The following is a 12,757-nucleotide window of genomic DNA, read 5'->3' on the forward strand; positions in this document are numbered from 1 at the left end:
AGAAGGCAATGCCATAATCACAAAAAGTCAACATGGGTTTCAGAGAAACAAGTCATGCCAGACAAACCTAATCTCTTTCTTTGATAAAATTACCAGCTTGGTAGATGAAGGGAATGCTGTGGATATAGTATATCTTGATTTCAGTAAGGCCTTTGACAAGGTTTCCCATGACATTCTTGCAAACAAGCTTGTAAAATGTGGGCTAGACAAAGGAACTGTTAAATGGATCTGTAATTGGTTGACCGGCCGAACCCAAAGGGTGCTCAACAATGGCTCCTTTTCATCCTGGAGAGAAGTGACCAGTGGGGTCCCACAGGGCTCTGTCCTGGGCCCAGTGCTATTCAACATCTTTATCAATGACCTGGATGACAGAATTGGGAGCATACTTATCAAATTTGCAGATGACACCAAATTAGGAGGAATAGCTAATACCCCAGAGGACAGGATCAAGATTCAAAATGACCTGAATAGACTAGAAAGCTGGGCCAAAGCTAACAAAATGAAATTCAACACAGAGAAATGTAAGGTATTGCACTTAGGGCAGAAAAATAAAATGCACAGATATAGGATGGGTGACACCTGGCTGAATGAAACTACGTGTGAAAGGGATCTAGGAGTCCAAGTAGACCACAAGTTGAACATGAGTGAACAGTGTGATGCGGCAGCTAAAAAGGCCAATGCTATTTTAGGCTGCATCAATAGAAGTATAGTGTCTAGATCAAGAGAAGTAATAGTGCCACTGTATTCTGCTCTGGTCAGGCCCCACCTAGAATATTGTGTCCAGTTCTGGGCACCACAATTCAGAAAGGACATTGAGAAACTGGAGCATGTCCAAAGGAGGGCGACAAAAATGGTGAAGGGTCTGGAAACCATGCCCTATGAGGAACGACTTAGGGAGCTGGGGATGTTTAGCCTGGAGAAAAGAAGGTTAAGAGGTGATATGATAGCCCTGTTTAAATATTTGAAAGGATGTCATATTGAGGAGGGAGCAAGCTTGTTCTCTGCTGCTCCAGAGAACAGGACCCGGAACAATGGATGCAAGCTACAGGAAAAGAGATTCCACCTGAACATTAGGAGGAACTTCCTGACAGTAAGGGCTGTTCGACAGTGGAATGCACTCCCTCGGAGGGTGATAGAGTCTCCTTCCTTGGAGGTCTTTAAACAGAGGCTGGATGGCCATCTGTCAGGGATGCTTTGAATTGGATTTCCTGCATGGCAGGAAGGCTCTGGAAGTTGGTATATAAAGCTAGTCTGCTAGCTCCGCCCCCTTGTGACTCACAGATGTGACTCACAGAAGCTCCTCCCCTTCAGCAACGAGCACACAGTCTCAAGCACACGGTCTCAAAATGGCTGCCAAGCAGCTCCTCTCCTTCTCCTCTCTCTGGCCGGACTGTTCTGGAAGGCTCTGGAAGTTGGTATATAAAGCTAGTCTGCTAGCTCCGCCCCCTTGTGACTCACAGATGTGACTCACAGAAGCTCCTCCCCTTCAGCAACGAGCACACGGTCTCAAGCACACGGTCTCAAAATGGCTGCCAAGCAGTTCCTCTCCTTCTCCTCTCTCTGGCCAGACTGTTCTGGAAGGCTCTGGAAGTTGGTATATAAAGCTAGTCTGCTAGCTCCGCCCCCTTGTGACTCACAGATGTGATTCACAGAAGCTCCTCCCCTTCAGCAACGAGCACACGGTCTCAAGCACACGGTCTCAAAATGGCTGCCAAGCAGCTCCTCTCCTTCTCCTCTCTCTGGCCGGACTCAATTCACCCAATTGTAAGGGATTGTGGGAGCTGTAGTCCAACATGTAGAGGAACCAACATTGCCCACCCATTCCTACAACCTAGTTTAAAAGAAGGCTACCCTTTGCTGCTATTGTTAAGCAATTCCAAGTCAGAAACTCTTGCTGATCTATCAGCAATTCCTGACCTACCTTCTGTATTGTGTTTCACTCTTTATAGCTATCATCACCCTCCACACCTTACCAGTCTTTCTTCCCCTTGCTTCCATTTTTCCTTCTCTCTGTCTTGACCTATCTTTCTCCTTCTCAAAAACATACAAAAAAGCACCCTTAAATAACAGCATTTTTAAATGTTCAAAATGTCAAGGTGGCTGACAATAATACAAAGAAAACAAAACAGTACACAATAATGAAAATAACAAAAATATACCCATCCAATAGAAAAGACAGAAAGAGAGGAAAAGAGCAAGGATTTGCAAAAATGCAATGACATAAAAAAAAATAGGCAATGAAGGGAGTCTGCATATTTGGGGGGATTTACATTCATATTTATTTCCATCTATTTATTTTTCAGCTCCATAACTGCTCCTTATGGCTTAACTAGGGCCCCTAAGGCAGTTTATAATAACCTCTCCTATTACAAACATAAAACCATCCAGAAGTATAAAAACAAGCACCTAAGTGTCTCTAATATTAAAATGTTTTTAAAAATTACTTATAACAGCAGCACAACAGAGATAAGGAATCATCTGTCGTTCCTTCAGGGGTCTCAACTGTTAGAATTAGAGCAAACCTATTGAATCAATGCAATTTACATTTTGCAGTTGGTTCAATGGATCTACTCTAGTTGAAATTTTTAACCTGCGTTGTGCCATTCTGTTCCAGATAGGTATGAGAATAAAATGGCCCTCCAGATGTTGATTAACTTCAGCTCCCAGCAGCCCTAGCTAGCACTGTTAATGGTGAGGAATCTTGGGAGTTGCTGTTCAACCACATCTGGCAAAATGAATTATTCCCACCTTTGCTTGAAGGCAGTGGTTCGCAGTCTTTGGTCCTCCAGATGTTTTGGACTTCAGCTCCCATAATTCCTGACTGTTGACCAAGTTGGCTGGGGGTTCTGGGATCTGAAATCCAAAACAAATGGAAAACCAAAGGTTGAGTACAACTGCTCTAAGGTGACAAAACATGGCCAGAAGAATACATGAGTGGTCAGTAAGGACTGAGAAAAGTACTTAATACCTGATGCATTGTTTTCTTGAGTAGTAGTTTGTCTTATTTTAGCTTCTACACAAAAAAAAAAAAAAACAATACAGTATGCACAGCCATGTGTGAACAATAAACTTGTGGAACTCCAGATCATAGAATCATAGTTTGTCCTCTTTCTTGGTAATTGTTTGGCCAAATGTAAGCAGACAGCCTAAAGCTGCCTGAAGTTAGATACCGTATATAATCAACTATAAGTTGACCTCATATACAAGTCGAGGGCAAGTTTGGGGGCCAAAATTATGGATTTTGCTATAACCCATAGCTAGGTCGAGGGTAAAACTTAGGGGCATTTAGCAAAGGATCTAAAAGATGAAGCAAAGCAAAACAATGTCAAAGAACTTACAAAATTCCAACAGACATAACTCTTTATGCTTACTCTTAAGGCTAGATGGATGAAAAAGTAGAGGGGGTCAGTGCTTCCACGAGAGATTATACTCTTGCTTTTCACCAGGGGATGATTCCTTCTTTTAAATAAGAGTTAAGATACAGTACTAACATTGACTCATGAATAAGTCTCAAGTTTTTTGGGTCAATTTTTCGACCAAAATTTCTAGACTTATATGTGAGTATATACAGTTTTCCTGTCTCTGAGGTAAGTATGTATTGCATGAGCAAAAAAGGAGTTCTAAAATCTCTGGGTTTACTAAAAAGAAAATGTAAAGTTAAATGAACAGCCTCCTTTGAAATGGAACAACAGGGGCCTAAAATTATGAGCACTGTTGACCGAGAAAAATAATCTTGCCCCCTTATTCACTTCCTAAAACCAATGCTGACTGCACAATAGCCTAATCCATGGTAGTCTTCTTTTTAAGAAGTGAACAAAACTATGCCTTCGTAACTAAGAAGAAGATAAGGATAGAATCATGAACTCGGGTGGTCTGGTTGAGGAATTGCAAGGGAGACCTCTAGCCAATTGCCTGGAAAAATGAGAGAACGTTTGCTGCCCTGGAGTTCAGAGATGCTGAGTGTGGTGGGCAGGAAAAGGGGGGAGTGAAAAGGGCCTGCAGCCCCTCATAGAAGAGAATCTGATGTCTCCTCCCACACCAGACCCCAATCTGGAAAAGATTTGTTCTGCATTCCCCAAGCTGGGTTGATTACAACTCCTTTGGAATCAGCAATTCCAACCTCCCTCCCCAAAAAACGAGAGAGCTGTCCCCCCATAATCCTCCCAGGAAGGGATAGAAATAGTCATCTGGCTAAAAACTTAACTTCTGTTGAGTGCTGCCAGCTCAAGCAAAAGATGGATTGAAAATGATGTTCCATGACAGGGGATGGGTTACTCGGCACCCCCTAGGTATGAGGATAATCAAATGAATGAGAGGGTTGGTTCTGTTTTCCTCGAGCCCAAGGGAATGAGCAGCTGCTTTGAGCTAGGAGTAGCTCAAACATCACGCCCTGGTGCACCCAGATCCATGGGTTTTTGGCAGAAAGCACCACCTTCTCAATAAAGGCCAAAAGAATGTAGCACTCCTGCGTGTTAATAATAAATTGGTCTGGCAAGTCGAGCTTCAGAAAGCCCCGCTGTGGGGTAAGTAATTGTTAACCCTGTTTCATAGGCCTCCAAGCCCTCCAGTGTTCCACAGACACCGTACTGAGCAAGAGTTAAAAGCAATGTGCTTTACTAAGCATGGAAACCTCATCTTTGTTAATGTTGTTAATGTGTTTTTTTTCCTGAAGTGGCCAGCAGTGTGCCTGGCATTATAAAAACAGAGAATTTAAAGCAAAAGCTCGTAGTGTAAACTGGAGTGCCAGTGCTGTTTAGTGGCTAGCAGGTTAGATTAAGTTCTAAAACTTTTGAAATGTAAGAGTCCCAGAATTGTCCCCAAAAATGATGATGCCTACTGGGTGTTTTTAAGGATGTCACTACCTGTGGTCAAGCCATAGTCACTGGCAAGGAGAAACTGTAGCAACCAGTGGAATTCCAGATGAGAATGCACATCACATCAGAAGATAGTTCAAGAGCATCACAAAGCTCATCCATTCACAAGAAGAACATGGCTTGAAGTCTGATCATGTACACAAGTCTTTCTGTTTAGTTGGTGTTGGGCATTATTCTAATGTGTGGCTGGACACATGTTGTGCAGTAGGAAAAGCAGACAGTAGGAAATAGTTTTATGTGCAGTTGGCAGTGTGGGCTTTAATTGGGAACAAGGTTATTTCTAGAAGTAAATTGATGAAGAAAAGATAAAGAAATTAAAAATTAAAATAACCATTACTACTTTTCAGTCTTCATATGCTTATATTAAGAACATATTACTGTGTTGGAATGATAGTGTGGGTGCATTGTACGTGACCTTTCAAAATATCCCATGGTGCCAAGTGGATCAGAGCAAAGCATCTCCTCAATACCAGTCCTCAGACCTCCTGTGAAATAGAGAAAAAAGCTTAGAAAAAAATCTGGTTGCTGTGATTATTGCTCAGCTGAGTCTACCTCTGGGGTTCTTATGGAGATATTATTAGATGATTTCATCTCTCTCATACACACTCTCTTTCTCACTCACACACATGCTGATCTAGAATGGGATTTTCCCCCCAGTCTCTGGTAGTATACTGAGAGAGAGACCATGAACAGCAAAGAAGAAAGGAAATGGAGGAAGACTGTTTTCTATTATGTTTCTCATACTATCAGGGTGCTTGCGTCCATATTTGGCATTAACTCCAGACCTATCACTTATCACTCATTGTTTACATGGCACATACATGAGGTGGGCAGAAGGTAGATTAGAATCTCTGGTAAATGTTCTCTGCAATAGTTTGACAAGGATTTCTAATTCTCAGTTATTTAACAAAAAAAATACATTCCCTCATTCTAAATTAAGCTGTTGAGGTGGAAGTAAACTCAAGTGTGGGAGAGACCAGGAATGGATTTTTGTAATAAGAAGATTGTGATCTTGGTCCTGGGACTGAAACTAATATATTCCTGGACTGGATATACAGGTGCATAGGAAGCTGTCTTCTCCATCCAATTGCCAAGGGTTCCCCAAGGTTTCAAGGCAGGATTCTTTCCCAGACCTACCTAGCAGTGATGGTCTCCCTTCCAAGAAATATTCCCTGGTGGCCTCCCTTCCAAGTAATAACCAAGCTCAACTCTCAATAGTTTCCAAAATCTGATGACACTGGAGGTGTTCACGATGGTATGGTGGTCATATCACATGGTTAGAGGCTGCCATGCTCCTTCATTTTAGAACATCAGCCCACTTCTATGTTACATTCTTCATCTTATTCTGGTTGTTGGATTTGAGGACATTACTACATGAGCCCCATTCTTGCTACAATCAGGTTAGTTAATACAAACACAACACATAAACATAATTTGAGAGTAGCCATTATAACACATCTCCACAATAGCACAACTGAGGCTGTTTCTGCCATTGCACTTTCTTCCACATTCCCCCTTAACCCTGCTTCCCTGCCCTATGACCTTCATATACCTTTCAGGGATTTTTAATTTAATTTTTTATTTTTAATGGTAATTCCAGGGTTACGCTAATGCAATTTAAGTTTAAAAGAAAAGAAAATGAATAGGTAAAAAATTAAGGAATTCAGACTGCTCAGGAATAGAGAGGGGGAGGAAGGATGAGGGAGAGGAGAAGACACTGAAACACGTGACTGTTGCTATCAGAACTGCCATGACAGCAACATGTCACTCCTGAAGAGATTAATTGGGAGCTTATTGACAGGTTTTTCCACCAATGAAAAGGGACACCCTAACCACATTTTGCAAACACAGCAGCTGTGGGTCAGAGATGATGTCATGGGATAAGTATCCCCAAAGGTGCTATTTTAAATCATGGTTTAAAAGCTTCACGTGATAATCTCCTTGGGGTAATACTAAAAACAAGGCAGATCTTGCAAACTTGGATTCTGTTCACCCTGTCATAGATGATGTTGTCATTAAGTATGGGAAAACCCTTAAAAGCCAGTTCTTTGCACTTGGAATATGAAAGGAATTGGTACATTTCGATACATTCTTAACTAACAACCTAAAAAGAAATAAACCCCTGTTTGGGCAAATGAAACTTTAACAGGTTATATATCTGCTTCCAGAATGAAAAGGACTACATTGTATCTATCTGCTGTACTGAGGTGGCAACTCTGATTTAGCACTAACATAGTTGAATGCACCAGGATTTGAAACCAGACTTGTAAACTCTCTAAAGCCTGGAGTCTTGATGGCTAAACTGGGTTTCTTCCGCATACAGTTTTTTAAACAGAAACCCTTTGTTCATTCTATCTTGAATATGAAGAATTGTCAGTATAATACAGTCAGCCCTCCGTGACCAGAGATTCCATATGCACAGATATAACCATCCATGGGTTGAAAATATATTTTAAAAAATATAAATACCAAAAAGCAAATCTTGATTTTTGCCACTTAATATAAGGGACACTATTTTACTATCCCATTGTATTTAATAAGACTTGAGCATTCACAGATTTTGGTATCCATGGGGGAATCCTAAAACCAAACTCCATCAGATACCAAGTGCCCACTCTACTTAGAAAAATGAACTGAAAGAAAATTCTCACTAGTTAACATCACACTGTTGTACTCCCATGTTCCCCCTGTGTCCCATGGCATCTCTGTCCTTAGCTGTTTTTAAATAGGCCCTACTTCTCTTCCTGGGGGAGGAGACCACTGAATGGCCTTGAGGATTTGGCCGCATAGTTCTGTGTGCCCCTTGCATTCCATAATGTCCCATGATCTCTTGCTGCTGCAAATTGGAGCAAGAGGTCAAGCTATGAGCAGTCTATACAAATTTATTCCAAAGGCAGAAATGTGAGATTTCTGTCTGCTTCCTTGTCATGGTGTCCATGGGAACAGGAACTTATGTCATTGCTGGCAGAAGGTTGTAGGGCAACCTCATGCTATCCAGACTGCAAGTGCTAACCTCAAGGATGTATGCTCCCTGTTTCTTTCCTAACTACACCAAGGATTCAACTTGTGATACAGCCAAGTATCCCATTTCCCATTAAAACCCTACCAGGAGCCACTCCTCATGTGTGTTTGCATTGGCACTTTATCACAAGGCTTAGCAAACTTTTCCAGCACAGAGAACCTTCTCATACCATGGTAGAAGCTGCATACATTCCAGATAACTATGTTTTTGTGCCAGCCTCTGGGAGATCTAGATCTAGCTACTCAAAGTGGTGGTCTATGAACAGTGCTGGTCCACAGGGCTTCTAGAAAAGAAAGAAAGAATTGTAGTCCGTGAGCACAAACATGGTGCCTGTCCCTGGCACACCAGGGCCCCATTCTCACTGGGGAATTTGCCCTGGGTGGAACCGGGTGGAAATCAGTAAGCTGGTACCGAATCTCCCTGGAAAGAAGTTCCCACTACCCTTTACCCTGATCGATCCAATTTATCTCTCATAAGTTCACATTTGCAGTAGTAATAATAATAATATAATAATAAATATTTATTTTTATCCCGTCTCTTCAGATTAAGGATCAAGGCGGTTAACAACAAAGAAAACACAATATACAACAATAAAAACAACAAGCCTCACAAAACCCCGACCCAGCCCTCCCTCCCAACTATAAAATTAAACAGTTTTTTAAAATATTTAAAAAGCACTTAACAATACATCAAAGTTAAAAACAAATCACCAATAAGAAAAATAATAAAAGGGGGATTGAATTGGTTCTGGACATTATCAATCGGGGAAGGCCTGCCAGAAGAGAAAGGTTTTTGTTGCCTTTTTAAAAGCCTCGAGTGAGGATAATTGGTGAATCTCTTCCAGCAGGTCATTCTAAGTTTTTGGAGTGGTGACAGAGAAGGACCTCCAGGAGGTCACTGCCAGTCTGGTCTTTCTAGATTGTAAAAGATTTTTCCCAGAGGATCAGAGAGTACGGGAAGGATTGTATGGGAGAAAGCGTTCCTTCAAGTAGTCTGGACCCAGGCCATGTAGGGCTTTATAGGTGATAACCAACACTTTGTACTGTGCTAATAGGCAGCCAATGTAGTGATTTTAAAATAGGTGTAATATGGTTGAACTTGGATTTTCCGGCGACCAGTCTGGCTGCCATGCTTTGTATCAATTGGAGCTTCTGGACGTGGCACAAAGGTTGCCCCATGTAGAGCGCATTGCAGAAATCAAGGCAAGAGGTTACTAGAGCATGTGCAACCATTTCTTGGTCCCTCTGATCCCGGTAGGGGCGCAACTGACGTATCAGCCGAAGCTGATAACAAGCACTCCTGGCTGTCGCATGAGAAGACAGTTGAAGCGACAAATCCAAGAGCACCCTAAAGCTGCAGACGCAGTCTTTCAGGGGAAGTGTAATCCCATCTAGAACTGGCGAATTTATCTCCATACCCAGATTAGAGTTACCTATCATGAGTACCTCTGTTTTATTTGGATTCATCTTAAGTCTATTTTCCCTCATCCAATCCATTACCGACTTCAGGCAGTCATTCAGGGGGGAGATGCTCTCCTTGGTCACTGAAACAGCCCGATACATAGAGAAATAAATTTGGGTGTCATCAGTGTACTGATAACACCCCGCCCCATGTCTCCAGATGATCTCACCCAATGGCTTCATGTAAATGTTAAACAGCATGGGGGACAGAATGGTGCCCTGAGGGACATCAGATGTCAGCTCTCTCGTAGAGGAGCAACTGTCCCCAGCATCACCATCTGGAATCTGCCAGAGAGGTAAGAACGTAGCCACTGCAAGGCAAAGCCAGCGATTCCAAACTCTGTCAGGCGTTCCAGAAGGATACCATGGTCTATGGTATTGAAAGCTGCTGAGATGTCCAAGAGTACCAACAGGGCCAAACTTCTCCTGTCAACGCTCAGACGGAGATCATCAACCAAGGTGACCAGGGCAGTCTCCACTCCGTATCCCGACCTGAAGCCAGTTTGAAATGGATCGAGATAATCGGTGTCATCCTAGACTGCTTGGAGCTGGTTTGCAACCACCCTTAAAATGGAGGTAGTGCTTTAAAATGGAGCCTCTCTGTATCCTCTTTCTTTGCTTTCCCTCCGATTGCTACCCCAGAATGCCATCTCTCCTTACATACACATATGTAACAAAAGCATTCACACATTGTATCAATTTGCCAAATTTAAAAAAGAAACATATGTAGCACAAGCATTCGCATATTCTGTCACACACACAAAAAAAATAATTTTTTAAAAATGCCGCTTGCAAAGTGACCAGTGCGAGAGGGGAAGCATGTTCTGCCCACTGCCCACCCTCTGACCTTTATCCCTCCCCCTGAACTTGACCCGAACATGACCGAGGCCAAGTTCACATTTGCAGGTACCCTGGAAGAAGTGGGTTTTCTCAAAAGAAACGGGGGGGAAACCACTTTCAGAAAAACCACTTTGAGGGGGATTTGCCCCAGCTCCGGTGTGCAAAACCCCAATCCTGATGTGTAAAAACCAGCGCCATTGGGAACTTCTCACTTTTAATCCAGTTTGGGATTTGGGCTAAAAGGTAGTCTGAATGGCCCCTGGCTAAACAGAATTATCAGTGCCCCACACCAGATATTTTTTAAAAAGCACTGATCTGGATGAAAGCACCAGTACAGGACTCCAGCATAAGGATTAGTGCAAATTAAAACAAGACCATGGAGATCCATGACAGAATTGAACTGAAACCAGAAAGGAATCGAAAAGAAAAGTAACAGGTAAAGAGTGACTACAATTTCATTTACCAATTTCTATCCTATTGTGACAGCTGCATTCTGAAAGGCAACCTCATGACCCTCTGTAGCTCAATATAGTACTTATCTTGAAAGTGAGTAGACTGAGCATTCATGACTGACATCAGGTCTAGTTTCGCCAGAAAAGGACAATGCAAGTGAACAAGATAAAACTGGGAAAAGGTTCTCTTAGCCAACACCAACACTGAGGCATCTTAAGACAGGGATGGACCCAATGATATCACCAGACTGTGAATCTCCTCCTTCCGGATGAGGATAATCACCATCCAAGGCACGCTGTACAATTACTCCTACAGTTTGTAACCAGAATTCCAACCAACAGTAGCTCAATTTCAGTTCATTTTCCCTTCGATAAAGATAGGGTTATGGGAGCAGGAATAGATTTTCTCTGATTCAAACTGATTTTGGTCCCAGTGAAGAGATGCACAAATGCTAGCGATGGTCTTTCCATGAGTAAAGTGACGTTATTTAATTTTATGAAACTGAACATATTGAAAGATGGATAATCATATATTGGTTACAAGTTCACTAAGCAGTTAAGAATACTTAATTGATTGACAGTCTGAAGGGGAGAAAGTTAGGAAATTGAGAAAAAGAGGTGCAAAATGGGGAAAGAAGGAAGAAAGGAAGGGGTCAGTCATACAAACTTAAATATATTTATTAAATATATTGATATTAAGGATTCCAAAAAGGAGGCAGGTAAGGAAGAAATTTGGGGCTCTTTCAGATGGATGTCATGCACACATATGTCTGATAATCCTAATGACTTTTTGTATATTTTATCATTTATTGTGATTTTTCTCAATGTATTTGATATCATGTCTCAGTAATATACGATATATTTGGTCATACACATACAAAACACACATAGATTTGTGTCTGAAAATGAGACACAAACAAACCATGCTAAATAAATTAAAAAATGAGTACCTGATGCACAAACATACACTTGCAAACAATACTGATACTACAGTCAGCCCTCCATATACACAGATTCTTTGTCTATGGATTCAAGCATCCATGGCACGAAAATATTTTGATAACTATGTAAATAACAACAAGCAAACTTTGGTTTTGTCATTTTATCTATGGGACACCATTTTAGTGTCTACTGTATTTGATGGGACTTCAACATCCATGCATTTTGGTATCCAGAGGGGGTCCTGGAAGCAAACCCCAGCAGATGCCAAGAGCCCACTATATAGGCAATCATACACTTGCAAAATATATCGATACCATGTTGCCTGTTTATTGGTTTTATCTGTTGCATGCTCTCAGCCTCAGGGGAAGGCAATGGCAAACCTCCTCTAAACAAATCTTGCCAAGAAAACTCCATGATGGATCACCATAAGTAGGAAACGACTTGAAGGCACACAATGGTGGTTCTCAACCTTTGGGCCTCCGAATAGTTTGGACTTCAATTCCCAGAAGTCCCAGTCAGTATGTTCATTGTTCAGGAATTCTGGGAATTGACGTCTCAAATCTAAAGGACCAACGGTTGAGAACCACTGAAACAAATCACACCCTCATTGGTGCCAATGTAACCAGGGTCCCATTCTCACTACAGAATTATGATCCTATTATTCCACTTCCATTGCAATGGTTTTATAGTATGGAATCCTGGGACTGGGAGTTTAGAGAAAGGCCTTAGAATTCTCAGCTAGGGTGCTCCAGTGCCTTGCCAAACTACAAGTCCCAGGACGCCATATGACAGACCCAATGGCAATTACAGTGGAGCAATAGTTGGTCAACAACAACAACAATGGTGCTATTACTAGAGCAATAATAATAGTGCAAAGGGCTTAAACCAGGCTGCATTTTATTGAACTTGTACACAGAAAATACCATATGAAAAGCAGGTTTAGACTCAGAAGAAGGAGTGAAGATAGGAGGAAGGCACATCAGCAATCTAAGATATGCAGATGACAGCATAGTACTAACAGAAAGCATCACAGACTTCGCTCTGGTGCCACAACAAAATTGCAATTCCCAGAATTCCAGAGCCATGAGCCATGGCAGTGCAAGTGATGTCAAACTGGATCATTTCTGACGTGTGGATGCAATCCTTTTGAAATCGATCCTGTCTTCT

This window comes from Sceloporus occidentalis, unplaced genomic scaffold (assembly GCF_023333645.1).
Source record: "Sceloporus occidentalis isolate IW3139 unplaced genomic scaffold, rSceOcc1.0.p SCAF_5, whole genome shotgun sequence".
In the NCBI taxonomy this organism is placed as follows: domain Eukaryota; kingdom Metazoa; phylum Chordata; class Lepidosauria; order Squamata; family Phrynosomatidae; genus Sceloporus; species Sceloporus occidentalis.